This window comes from Biomphalaria glabrata, chromosome 14, assembly GCF_947242115.1.
Source record: "Biomphalaria glabrata chromosome 14, xgBioGlab47.1, whole genome shotgun sequence".
Classification (NCBI taxonomy): Eukaryota; Metazoa; Mollusca; class Gastropoda; family Planorbidae; genus Biomphalaria; species Biomphalaria glabrata.
In genome coordinates, this window is record NC_074724.1 from 37521776 (window position 1) to 37536878 (window position 15103).

Consider the following 15103-nt stretch of genomic DNA (forward strand, 5'->3'; position numbering starts at 1 on the left):
TTATTGCACATCACTTTGAATGTTGGTTCTAAAAGTAACTTATGTCCATTATCTAAGTGATAATGATGGATGCCAATGTATTTTTCAAAACTTTCTTTCTGTTTATTGATGTAAACCTGTTTCATTTTTTTTGACCAAAAATGTTTTACTTCCATTAGAACAAGACCCATATGAAAGTAAAAGCTGACCCAAGTCTAAACATGTGTGGGCCTATTTGTAAAATGTATTGTTCAGAAAGAAATGAATGTATCCAAATTAAAAAAAAAAGATCTTGATATAATATTCATTCAATAACATAAAAAAGATACCAACATAACCTAGAAATAAAACTTCTATATTAAATATCATGAGAGATAGTGCTGTCCACCTTCATTCAACCCAAACTTGAAGGTGAATCACATAGGGTAATAGGTTTTCTTTGAAACCATATCTTATTCTCAAGACTTCTTATAGAGATTTTCTACTTAGGTCTTACAACTGCAAAAGCTAAACTCATAAGTCAAATAAAAGTTTCACTAATTAGTGTCTTGCTTTTATCAGAAACATTTGTTTAATTGTTTTAAAATATTTTTCTTGCTGCAATGAAAGCTGTTTCAATTGTCTTCAATTCATCATGCCCTGATCATATGTTGTTTGATATAGCAATGTTTTCATTGGTTTTTTTTTTTGGGGGGTGGGGGAGATAAGGGCATGATGAATTGCACACTGGCCTGGCATGGTTGTGGCACTAAAACAAAACATGAGATGCTTTGCCACCACATCATCTTCTTCTTTACCACCACAACAGCCACTGCATGTCATGTTGACATGTTGTGCAACTTACTTCTTGATTGTAGGAGTCACCAGTGGATGAACAAAGCAAGCACAGAAAGGTAATGACCTTGTGACCTCTAGACACACTAAGTCAGCCCCATCTCTTTTAGCCTGCTTCCTTCTAAAAGTATTTTTGATATGGCATCTTCTGTCCAAGCTAAACATAATTTTTAAAAATGATGGGGTGGCTTAGCTTATGTGATATACAATATATACCTGGATATTCGTTGTTTAAAGTGTGACTTCATAATGGCTTAGACTATCAAATTACATAAAACTAATTTAAATTGCTTTAGCTGTCATTTTGGGATCATCAATCTCTGATAGTCTGCAGTTAACTTTAAACATTTTATTCCTAGATAAAATCTCAGCTTTTGTTTCATTGATTTACTCTTTAAAAAAAATGCTCTTGTTGTTTATACCTTAAATGAGAAAAGAAAATTGCCTGCACTTGGTCAACTAATTTGTGAAATGTAAAAGATGTTTATGTTAAAGCTCATTGTGGTATTTACACCAATCAGTGGACACTTTAACAGTAAATACCACTTGATAGAGCACTGTTTGGTAACAGCAACAGATATAGAGCTCTAATTCCCAGTTTACTTATTATTTGACAGAGTCCCACAAGTCAAGAAGCTGATGAGTCTTTTGAAATGGAAAAAGATCGTAAAGATAAAAAGAGGGTATGTTTATTTTATTTTTTTTGTGTCCTAGTGTAAATCTTTTTTTAACTCTTTCTCTCCATAATTATTTTCCATGTTCCAACTGAATTATCCATTTTGCTCATATGTATTTCACTACCCTGTTATGATTAAACTTCAACAACTTGTTTGTTTGTTTTCGGAAAATGTTAAGTTTGGTATAGAATTAAATGGGACTGTATGCCTTTTTTAGATAAATACTAATATTTATAAAACCTAAACGATATTTTATTTTGGATAATGGAATGTAAAAATAAAAACTTACTGACTTACCAAGTCTATTAAGATCTAGACCATATTTTATGATCCAAACTGAACTAAAACTGTTCTTAATGATAGTTATTCATATTTTAACATAACTTAATATATAATGTATATAAAACATAAATTAATTGTCTTGAGCTCACTATCCCATGTCATTTTCATATGAAAAATTAATATTAAATATAGATCCTTTTTTTTTTAGCCCCCACTCTTGAAAAACATCCTTTTTTTGGGAAAAAACACGATTGAAAATAAGAAATCTGTGTATTCCAAGGGGAACTATTCAAAATTAAATTTTAAGCAATTAAAAACATTTTGGTGTATATTTTAAGAAAAGATTATGAATTGTATTATTCTTAAATGCTATAAAAATGTAGACTAGGACACATTGGGATAATTGTTAAGTGGTATCAAATTAGTTTAGGAGAGATTATAAATGTATTATATCAACTCCAGTGATTCTCTTCAGGAACACTGTTGAAACCTATGACCCAGAACTTTCCAAAAGAAGAAAAAGTGAGGATCATTATCTAGCTTCACGTACGTATTGATAGAATCATTCTAGAACTCCTTGTTTTACACACTTCTGTACAAATATTTTTGAGATGAAGGCACTGCCTCAAGGCTCCAAACTTTTTTTTCTCCACTAAATGTAGGCAAACAAAATGGGGAAGCCAATGGATCCTCCAAAATGTATGCAGAGAGAGATTATAAAGAGAAATCTAAACAACAGATTCACTCCTCTAAGAGCAAGGTAAACTTTTCACCTTCACCTGTCCCTTAGTCTGTTGAACTATTGGGGCACCACACAATATAGGTCAACCATCTTTCTCCATTCCTCTTAATAGAATCTCTTTCATTGGCAGGCCTGTCCATTCTTTAATGTTGTGTTCCCATTGCTTCCTCTGTCTCCTTTTTTTTCCTGGTGCTGTTCCCTGGAGGAGAGTTTTGCAAGCACTGAGGACCTTTTGATATTGCCATAAAGGTTTAATTTGTGTTATTTTACAGAGGTAAACATTTATGGACAGAAAACTGATTTTTTGGTTTTGTTATATTCACTAAGAACCATTCTTCACATGTGAAATAATTGACATAAATAAGCATGGTCTAAAAGCTTTTGTTTTCAAATTATTTTATACACATACATCTAAACTATTTTTTAAATACTAAAATGTAACTAAATTAATTGTATATTCAATGCTATTAGTAGTACCACAACAATGTACATAGATTACTTACAGTCCACTAATAACATACACTTTTGATTTAGAAATCAAGTAATAGAAAAACAAAGTTTTTTTTTTCTTCTTCAAATTAAGTAAGCATCAATCTATTGTAAAGCCATGTTAAACATATGTGTTTTTAATTTACAATAGTTGTATAGTATCTTTCTTATCTGAAGCTGGTAATACAATTCAGGTGTTAGTTTTTGTGTAACAGTAATAAGGCATGACCATGTCTGACTTGCAGTGTTCTATTGCTTTATATGGGTGCACATTTCTTTAATTATTTTTTTATTTTTTTCATTTGCTTTGAATTAGAGAATTTATTTAATAATTCTCTATACCTCTCTATGTCTTAAGTTTTGACTTGTTTGATTTTTTCCTTTTCTCCAGGAACAGTTTAATGAAACAGATGGATCTCCAAAACTGAAGATGAAAGAAAAGAGAGACAAATCATATCCTTGATCTAGGGACTGAGACTTCATTATGTAGTCAGCTGGGGCTTAATTATTTAGTCTTTATGGTAAATACTTTCTGGTCTTAAAGTTTCTAGTCATCTTTCCATTGCTAGATACATGAGTGAGGTGTGTATATTAAACATTTCAATTGGGAATTAAACATTTCAATTGGGAAAGGTAGAAAAAAAATCCAGTCACTTTAAAAAAAACATAAAAATCAGTTGGTCCTTCTCATGTTTGAATTCAATAGTTTGTAATAATGGCAGTTTAACTTTAAAATAGTCATTATGTTCATCCATCCCGGTGGGACTACAGCCCTTGGAGGGCCCTGACCTACTATAGCACATCTTTTCATTCTGATCTATCCTGCTGTTCTAGATCTGCCTCTACATCGTCAAGCCACTGTACTGTGGCCTACCTCTGAGGTTCCTGCTTTTTGTTTGTTTTGTGAACAATCTTTGCTGCTCCTCTGTTCTCTGACATTCTTTCAAGGTGACCTGCCCAGCGTAATCTGTTCCTTTTTATTTCCGTCATTATGGAGGGGGGTCTTGGTATATTAGTGATCATATTACTAATTAGAGCCTAGAAATAGATAATGTTGCCTCTTAGTACTTAAGTTAGTAATCTGATTGAAAGTGTATAATTTCCTTAACTTCTTCTCACATGTTCCAAAAAACAGAAAAAATAAAACCAGTTTGATCTGGATGTTTCCAGACTGCAGTCTCTTGTTGACTATTGTTAGTTGGATGGCAATGTGCAGCTTTTTAAACCTTTTGTTTTCCCTTTTGAAACATTGATTTATATATTTCTCAAACATTTTTAGATAGTAACATATGTTGATCTGTAGATCTAGTGTGGGTGAATGTGTGATATCATGTACATTAGACTCTGGCCATTCAGTTGGTTCTGTAAAATTACAAAGTGACACTTTTTTTTTCTTGATATTGTTGACTTATGAATTAGAACTCAGGCTTTTGTTGAAACAGATCTGCCTTCTGGTCAAATTATATTGAGTCATTTCTCCAGGTTCAAAACAGTTCAACTTATGGACCAAGGTGTTGAGTTGATCGTTTCACTTGTTCAATTGAAATCCTATCCAGTCCTAGTTCAAAGTCTTAGTGTTAGTGGCAAGCATTGCTTCCAGTCCTGTGGGATCTACTGGAAGTGAACTCTATAATATGACCATTGTTGCTGTACATACAGATTTCATGTATTTATGTTTGCTTCAAATTAAGGGTCTAAGTGACCTTGGTTGACTATGTTGATCATTGAATAAATGGACTGACATGTCCGCAGATTATAGTTTTGCTTGTTAATATATTTTCTTGTGTTGAATAGATTAAGTTTTAAGTTAAGAAATACTGACATTGTTCCATAACTTCTCAGCCAGCACATTACAATGTACTGCACTGATCTAAATACTTTATAACTACATCTCAGTTTGAATGAAAATCAATAATTATAAACTAGTACTGAAATTACACATTTGAAACCAAAAGAAAATTTAAGACAAATCGTAGCGGGCGAATAAGAACCTAAAGTGATAACAGCTGAACCATTGTTATGTCTGCTGAATGTAACATTATATGTAGGTCACAGCTGGGAAAGTGTAGCTGTTATGTGAAATACTGAAACTTCATACTCAAAAAGCCTTATTAACTCACTAATATAAGTAACTGGCACCAAAAGGGCGCATTAGCAGAACTACAGGCAACTTAATATAAAAGACTATATAGCTGCAATCTCACTGCTCAAACAAGGCATGATAGAGGCTGTTCTTTTTAGCTACATCATCTACAAGTTTCATTAGCCCCCTTTTTTTTGTACCACCAAAGAGCATCTAGTCTCCTAGAAATGTTTTTTATTACTATTTCATCTTCATCGGACATCTGATAATACTTGTACTCTGCCAAGTTGCTTCCCTTTAATATTATCCTATTTACTGCTGCAGTCCATGTTTTTTTTTTAGAAGTATTTGCCTTTTGATTCAGCCCCACATCTCTGTTTTCAACAGACATCAAACAGGTTCTTGTCTAAACCACTGTTAGCAACTACTGGCAATACAGAAAATGAAAAATACAGAAACTTAGCCTATAATACATATGGGATCTGATATAATTCACTAGCGATATGGTCACGAATCTAATGGAGACCACTGGCCTATATTAGAATACACAAACGATCCATATTTCATACAGAAATGAATAACGAACAAAGTTTAGAAGAAAATATGCGAAAACGCAAAATTACTTTAACTTGGGAAATGCTCGTTTTCTGTACATTGATGTATGAACATAGATATGAAACTAAGTAAGGGCAGTCACTACTGCGTACTAAATATTTGGTTTACGGCAATACTGTACATTCCATAATATCGAGGTGGTCCACGTTTGATCCTGGTCCATATTGCAAGCCTCTCCCATTCTAAGTGATGAACTAACAACATAACTACTATATTTCGTAGAGGATTCGCTGTAGAAAGAACAGCAATTCAAAATAAGGTTGCACTTGTAGGCTATAGGTCTACATTGAGATTCTCTGGTCTACCAGCCAATTACCAGCCTTTGGGTGACCCATGCGTCACAATCCCTCTCTCGACTTTGCTGGTGAAATTCAATGGAACGCTTCGTGTTACATTTGGCACCAACTCAGTTGTTATAGTTGACACTCCCAACTTATGGGGCTTCACTCCTGATTTTTCCTCGACGTTGCTTCCTGAAGCCTTCTTTACCGCAAGCCAACCCGGGGGAGGGGTGTATTTTATCTTATAAAATACAGACTCTACTTCAAATAGATGATTACGCCCTACGCGTGTCCCTAGGCCAATGAAGTCATGTTTGAAGTCGAGTATGGCTACCACTCTCCTAGATACAAAGGATCTAAACCTAGGTCTATAATCAAATCATGCACATGGTATCGTGCCTTATCTTATATAATACAGACGTTACTTCAAAAAACAAGATGATTACGTCCTACGCGTCATGCATGTAGTCAATGACCTAAATTCTGCCAAGTCACTGGTTTTCCTGGATAGCTCAGGCAACCCATTCCATGCTCTAATAGCACTAGGGTACGCGTACTATTTGGTGGTAATTATCTGCCTCAAGCAAAGACAAGTTGTAGTCGTACGATCTTCTATACCCAAGAATCGATGTCTCAATTTTTTCATCTATCTGAGCACTCTACAATCAAAAGTACAATTCAACCTTTGTGTGTGTCATTGCATCCTAAGTAAGCATTAACATAGAAGAGAATGAATGAGATTTTGCATTCAACATTAAATGTAGAAATTGGACTTTTTGTTTTGGTCACTTGTGCCAAATTTTAAACATACAACGTTGGGTTTCCATAAAGTTTGATGGCTTTGAAAAGAACTAGTTCTGTTGAGGCTTTATGAGCTCTTCTTGAAAGATTCGTTGCAGAGTGTGGTGAAATAGTTGATACTTGTTTATGTTTGTATAGCGTCGTGAGAATGTGTTCACAACATTGGTTTTGAAGTGAACTTTGAAGATTTACCTTTACCTATCCCTTAGTCTGTTGGACCGTTGGGGCACCAGGCAAGATTTGTCGACCGTCTTTCTCCATTCCTCTCTTTTTTTTCCCTTGTTTAGAACCTCTCTCAATGGCAGGCCTGTCCATTCTTTAATGTTGTCCTCCCATCGCTTTTTCTGTCTGCCTCTTCTTCTTTTCCCTGGCACTGTTCCCTGAAGGAAGGTCTTTGCGAGCCCCGTAGATCTTTTAATGTGGCCAAAGGTTTTAAGCTTTCGTCTTTTCACAATAGTTAGCAGGTCATCATGGGCTCCGATCGCTACAGTAACCCTGTCTCTGATTTCTTGGTTTGTGATGCGGTCTTTGAATGTGATGCCTAGGATCCTTCTGTAGCATCTCAATTCCATTGCTTGGATCCTCCTCTCAAGCTCTGCATTCAACGTCCACGACTTGCAAGCATATAAAAATGTGGCCATGACCAGAGAGCGCATCAGTCTGATTTTGGTGCCGAGGGCTAAGCCCTTATCTTTCCATATTATTTTAAGTTTTGAAAGGGCTGCTATGGACTGTGCTATTCGGGCCAATAATTCGGGTTTTGTTCCCTCATCTGAGACAATAGCTCCGAGGTATTTGAAGCTGTTAACACTAGTTAGCTTTTCACCTCCAATACTGATGTCTCTTTTAAAGCCCTGATGGCTATTGGTCATAATTTGAGTTTTTTTGGCATTTATTTGCATGCCATATGCTGCGGCAGTCTTGTCAATGCGCATCACCAGGTCAGCTAGTTCTTCTTCTGTCCCTGCTAGGCCGTCAATGTCATCTGCGAAGCGCAAGTTAGTAATTCTTCTTCCTCCAATGCTAACAGTACCTTCATAGCCCTCGAGGGCATCTTCCATTATCCTTTCAAGGAAGATATTGAAGAGTGTTGGTGACAGTAGGCAGCCTTGTCTTACTCCAACTGTGGTTTTGAACCAGTCCCCAATATTATTGTTGAAGTACACGGCACTGGTGGCATCCTTGTTGAGGTTCTGGATAACTTTGATTATGTTTTTATTAATGTTGTACTTTTCCATTGTCGCCCAGAGTGCTCCGTGCTATAGGCCTACTCAATCGAAAGCTTTCTTGAAATCAATAAAGACATGGAAAAGATTCTCTTGGTGTTGGAGATATTTCTCACAGAGTATTCTGAGGTTTAGGATTTGCTCTGTTGTGCTGCGACCTTGTCTAAAACCTACTTGTTCTTCTGATATGATGTTGTCTGCTATCGGTTTTAGCCGGTTTAATAAGGGGATACGGATATGGCTTGTTGTGTGGTATATGCGTCCAGTACAGATGATCGATGGTCTCCCTACCCTCCACTATCCCCGCTTGTCCTGGGAGGAAGTTTGGGCTAGGGTGCAATAAACTTGAAATATGAAAAAAATATTCAAAACATTAAAAAAAAAATTTACACATTGGACAAGCGAATGTTTCAATATTAAAATTTAAAAAAAGTCTAAACGGAGCAGCTTTAACGAACATCTACTACGTACATTAGGATTCCAAAATATATTGTACATTTAGGCCTACTTCTAAAAGAAAAACGCGAAAATTATGTCTGTATGTTACTTTTCTTTGTCCTTATAACCGAGTTAAACCGTTCCGGATCCCAATTGGGATGCTTTCAGCGCTTCCCTAGACCAAATCTTGCTAAAAAAGGGAAGGGGGCGCAAATAAAATTGTTTTCACAGCTAGTAAACGTTTGAGAAACACGGATCTACAGTTTATTATGGAATATTAAGGTACATTATAGTTAGTATAATTGAGTACGCATTTTAGCATGTAGGCTAAATGATGTATTTCAATAAATCTCAAAAGTGATTCTCTTGGCAAAAACATTATCTATATATAGCCTACCTTACCTAAAGACATGCGATATTTTGTTCTCTTAGTTAAAACAGAAGTCATAGCTAATCAATTTTTCGCCAAACAAAACTGTTATAAGTGAATCTGAAACACAATAGATGTCAGAACACAAACGGCTTTAAAAAAATGACTGTTATAGCCTTATAGGCTACAGCAAGTCCTTTTTTTATCACGAGAAACTTTAGCATTTTGTAGAAGCGAAGTTTTAGATTGTGACTATATAATAGGCCTATATATTGTAGATATTTTGAGCTAGGTAATACACTCTATAGTTATTCTTATTATTTGAGCGCAATGTATTTATGATATTACAATTTTTGTTCCTAGAATAAAAAAGGGGGGAGGGGGCGCCAAAAAATGGCGTGTTACAGATACACTGCCCGTTTTTAAACAGTTACTTCAAGATATCTAGTCAGGATAGAGTCTGGCTTTAACATCTTCATTATAGTGATGTTTTTATTTTAAAAACTCGATTCTTCAACAGTAAAGTATATCTACTTCAGTTTACTGGATATCGACGAGCGGTACCTGTTGAAAAAGGTTTGAAAAGCACTGATCTAGATCTAGATCTACTGGGTAATAGTTGAAAGCAATCGTATATTTACTAAATTCTTTATCACTTAGCCGAAATTCGTATCTATAGTTTTGTATATAAATAACAAAATGGCGAGTGTTTTGCTTTCACACTCACAGCATTCGCAGGTTGAAACTTTAAAGAGGCGTAAGAAACAAAATAAAATTCTAAAAAAATAAATAAACTAAAAATTCTTTTGTCTGTTCGCGAACATTTATCTTTTTCGGATGAAGCAACACGGGTAAATGTCTTAATAGTCTAAACTGTTCTAGATCTAGTAAAATCTAGTACCATAATTAGTATTTTGTCTAAGTCAAAGAGTATAGTAGTACAGTAGTATTAGTAGTTAGTAGTAGTACTACTAAGTACTAGTAGTAGGTAGTAGTAGTAGTAGTAAAATCTACTCTAGTAAATCTAGTAACTATTGTTTCTATTCTAGTTAACGATGATTTTACCGTAAGTAGATTTTAGTAGATCTAGACTCTAGACGTCTAGATAGATTATCAATATCATATCTAGATCTAGTTAATCTAGATCTAGTAGATAGTCTATGTCTATATGGATCTCTAGACTCTATTACTCATAAGTTAAATTATTATTATATATAGAGAGATCTAGGTCTAGAATATTGACCTTGAGGCACTAGTAGACTAGAGGACAAGTTTAGATTAGATTTTATTATCTTATCTAATGTAGATTTAGATCTAGAATATATTCTATCTCACAGTATCTGTATTACTATTATTATATCTAAATCTATCATCTGGATGATCTAGCCATGGGCATGGGCGCCCTCAGGATTTTTCACAGAGTGCAAGCTGCTAACCATGGCTCAAAGTCTTAGCCTCAACAGTAAACATTAAATACTCTATTTATTCATGAAATAAAAAAAACAAACTAAAAACGTGAACAAAATCTTCAATGTACACATTCATTGTTAACTTTATCAGTGAGGACCGTGCTTCCCTACATTCGATCAAACGAAAACTGCAAATGTTTGGCTGCTGAAACTGTCAATAACTTTACTAAATATACTAATGCATTGATTTTCGTTGCGATGGACAAGCTGCTGCTGATCGCTTATCGAGTAGTTCTGATATTCTTCTTTGTATTGCAGCTTTTAGGATGAAGACAAAACAAGTTGAACTGACCATTATTATTGCTCGAAAAGCGAGACATATGAAGCAAGTTAAGAATCAAGATATGTAATGTAAAGCCATGTTCTCTAATAACTCCCAAAATCCAAACATGTTTTTTTTTCTCAGTGTGTCTGTCAACTGCGAAATTCTCAGCAGCAGCAACTCAATATTTGGTATCAGGCTTTTCTGCCAGCAGTCTCTTCTTCCTCAAGATGACATTTCTGACGTGTTCCTTAGGATGGTCATGTTGGTTTTTGATTATGTCATTAAGGATGTGCTGTTGAGCGAAAAGACTACTACACAGTGGAAACTGGTTCAAGAACAGATGACTAATTAACAACAATGAAAAGACAAATCAGAAACAAGAGGAGAGGCATTTACTACACATGTGCAGTTTGTTTGGTTTTATTTACAGTCATTATTTTAAGATCCGCCAAACAGTCAAAGATCTCAAAGTTGAGACTTAAATCTCGAATGGATTCTTATTTTTCAGTTGATTGTGTCTAACACAAATAAGGTAAACTTAAATTTAGCAACAACGCTATCGTTAGGGACAGTTACAGAAAAAGAATACTAGCCATCAGTAGGACAGCCTTGGGCAGCAATGACATTAGACACATGCAGTGCGTTTCTCTGAACCACAATTTCTTCACTAAAATACCCAGCAAATGTAGTTAATTCATGATGTATTTCAGGTGATATACTTTCCATATTTCACAGGCATAAAGCAATAGTAATCTAATGTGGTGTATAAAATACAAACATGCTCAATGTGTGAAGCACCATTAAAGAGTGGCAACACAGTTTTTCTGATATACTGAGAGATGTGCATTTGTACAAACTTTTTAAAGGGATTTGAGTTTTTCTTTGATCATCAGATAAATATTTGATTTATAAGCAAATAGTCCTTTTTTCTGAGAATTAATTGCATTTTTTTGTGTAGAGATAGGGACACCTCAAACACCCAACAGCTCTGTGGTGGTTGAGGGGGGGGGGGTGCTAAGTGGTTTAGTGCGGTTGCTTTAGAGCTAAGGGTTTTCAGGTTCAAATCTTGTTGAAGATTGTTTTTGAATTTCAGGATTTTAGAATGCCTTGGGTCAGTGCAATTCTAATGGGTATCTGACATTAGTTGGGGAAAGTAAAGAAGGTTGGTCGTTGTGCTGGCCATATGATACCTTTATAACAGTAGGCCACAGAAACAGATGACATTTACATCTTCTGCCATATAGATTGCAAATTCTAAAAGGCATTCTTTTTACATTTTAATCCCTAACTATTCTAAAAATTCTAACCATTTTTTCATTCAAAGACATTTTTTCTTTTCTGAGCAACTAAATTGATGATCATGTTAAATCAACATTTGATTTTTAAAAAATAATTTCTGATTTACTTTGATGCAAGAAAAAGCTAATATTATAAGCATTACTCACCATAGTCAAATTATGCACTTTTATAAAGTATGCTAAGTAGGCTTAGCAAACCATAAAAAAAAAAGAATATTTGCTATTGACCTTTTCGAAAATTAAAACAAAAAAAAAAATTTTGTGCCAAGATCATTATACTATAGCTTTTTATTGTATTGCATGCAACCTAAAAAAAGTTTGACATTCTGCATGATATCAACTGAGGTCAATGAAATATGGAAAAGGAGCTACAAACTAAGTACATTAATGAAACCAAAAAAAAAAAAGAATTAGAAGATAACTACCATGTCAGACAAAAACTGTCTAATTTTAAGAAAGGCCTAACTTCTAACTATGACCAATTGTGACAAAGAATACATTTTATTACTTAATTATCAGAAAGAATGTCAAATTAGGTAGGAGGTGTGGTGGCCGAGTGGTAAAGTTGTTAGCTTCTGAACCAGGGGTTTCAGGTTTGAATTCTGGTGAAGACTGGGATTTTTACTTTCTGTAATGTCTTAGTGTCAATAATTAGATTGACCATGGTAATGACTTATGTCAATGAAAACATTGAAAATGGTAATGAGTTAGTGTCAATGATTACATTGAGAATGGTAATGACTTAGTGTTATTGATTGGATTGAGAATGGTAATGACTTAATTTCAATAAAAACAACAAAAATGGTAATGTGTTAGTGTCAATGATTAGATTGAGAATGGTAATGTCTTAGTGTCAATGATGACTTTGAGAATAGTAATGTGTTAGTGTTAATGATTACATTGAGAATGCTATGTCAATGATCACTTTGAGAATGGTATTGTCTTAGTGTCAATGATTAGATTAAGAATGGTAATGACTTAGTGTCAATGATTAGATTGACCATGGTAATGACTTATGTCAATAAAAACATTGAGAATGGTAATGTCTTAGTGTCAATGATTAGATTAAGAATGGTAATGACTTAGTGTCAATGATTAGATTGAGAATGGTAATGTCTTAGTGTCAATGATTACATTGAAAATAGTAATGTCTTAGTGCCAATGATGACAGTGAGAATGGTAATTTCTTAGTGTCAATGATTAGATTGAGAATGGTAATGTCTTAGTGTCAATGATGACTTTGAGAGTAGTAATGTGTTAGTGTCAATGATTACATTGAGAATGCTATGTCAATGATTACTTTGAGAATGGTAATGTCTTAGTGTCAATGATTAGATTGAGAATGGTAATGTCTTAGTGTCAATGATTAGATTAAGAATGGTAATGACCTAGTGTCAATGATAACATTGAGAATGGTAATGTCTTAGTGTCAATGATTACATAAAAAATGTTAAGTCAATGATAAGATTAAGGATGGTAATGATTTAGTGTCAATGATTACATTGAGAATGGTAATGTTTTAGTGTCAATGATGAGATTGAGAATGGTAATGTTTTAGTGTCAATAATTAGATTAAGAATGGTAATGACTTAGTGTCAATGATTACATTGACAATGGTAATGTCTAAGTGACAATGATTACATTAAAAATGTTATGTCAATGATTAGATTAAGAATGGTAATGACTTAGTGTCAATAATTACATTGCGAATGGTAATGTCATTTTGTCAGTGATTACATTGAGAATGGTAATGTCTTAGTGTCAATGATTAGATTAAGAATGGTAATGTTTTAGTGTCAATGATTACATTGATAATGGTAATGCTTTAGTGTCAATGATTACATTGAGAATGGTAATGCTTTAGTGTCAATGATTACATTGAGAATGGTAATGTCTAAGTGTCAATGATTACATTGAGAATGTTATGTCAATGATTAGATTAAGAATGGTAATGACTTAGTGTCAATGATTAGATTAAGAATGGTAATGACTTAGTGTCAATGATAACATTAAAAATGGAAATGTGTTAGTGTCAATGATTAGATTGAGAATGGTAATGTTTTAGTGTCAATGATTACATTGAGAATGTTAATGTCTTATTGTCAATGTTTACATTGAGAATGCTATGTCAATGATTAGATTGAGAATGGTAATGTGCTAGTGTCAATGATTAGATTGAGAATGGTAATGTCTTAGTGTCAATGATTAGATTGAGAATGGTAATGTCTTAGTGTCAATGATTAGATTAAGAATGGTAATGACCTAGTGTCAATGATTAGATTGAGAATGGTAATGTCTTAGTGTCAATGATTACATAAGGAATGTTAAGTCAATGATTAGATTAAGAATGGTAATGACTTAGTGTCAATGATTAGATTAAGAATGGTAAAGTTTTAGTGTTGATGATGACTTTGAAAATAGTAATGTGTTAGTGTCAATGATTACATTGAGAATGGTAATGTCTTAGTGTCAATAATTAGATTGAGAATTATAATGTGTTAGTGTCAATGAAAAGATTATGAATGGTAAAGTTTTAGTGTCAATGATGACTTTGAAAATGGTAATGTGTTAGTGTCAATGATTACATTGAGAATGGTAATGTCTTAGTGTCAATGATTAGATTCAGAATGGTAATGTCTTAGTGTCAATTTTTAGAAAGAGAATTGTAATGTTATAGTGTCAATGATTAGATTAAGAATGGTAACGTTTTAGTGTCAATGATGACTTTGAAAATGGTAATGTGTTAGTGTCAATGATTACATTGAGAATGGTAATGTCTTAGTGTCAATGATTAGATTGAGAATGAAAATGTCTTAGTGTCAATGATTAGATTGAGAATGGTAATGTGTTTGTGTCAATCATTAGATTAAGAATTATATTGTCTTAGTGTCAATGATTAGATTGAGAATGGTAATTTCTTATTGTCAATTATTTCATTGACACTGGTAATGTCTTAGTATCAATGATTACATTAAGAATGATAATGTCTAAGTGTCAATGGTTATATTGAGAATGTTATGTCAATGATTAGATTAAGAATGTTAATGTTTTATTGTCAATAATTACATTGAGAATGGTAATGTCTTAGTGTCAATGATTACATTGAGAATAGTAATGTCTTAGTGCCAATGATGACAGTGAGAATGGTAATGTCTTAGTGTCAATGATTAGATAAAGAATGGTAATGTCTTAGTGTCAATGTTTAGATAGAGAATTATAATGTGTTAGTGTCAATGTTTAGATAGAGAATTATA

At 33.7% G+C, this 15103-nt stretch overlaps 1 long non-coding RNA gene across 1 annotated transcript; it reads left to right on the top strand.

Annotated features, from left to right (window-relative positions):
• Window positions 1-9346: 9346 nt before the first annotated feature.
• On the top strand, window positions 9347-12653 carry LOC129923010 (uncharacterized). Its single transcript, XR_008774948.1, has 2 exons — window positions 9347-9668; window positions 10693-12653. It is a non-coding gene; the product is annotated as an uncharacterized LOC129923010 (long non-coding RNA).
• The last annotated feature ends 2450 nt before the right edge of the window (window positions 12654-15103 follow it).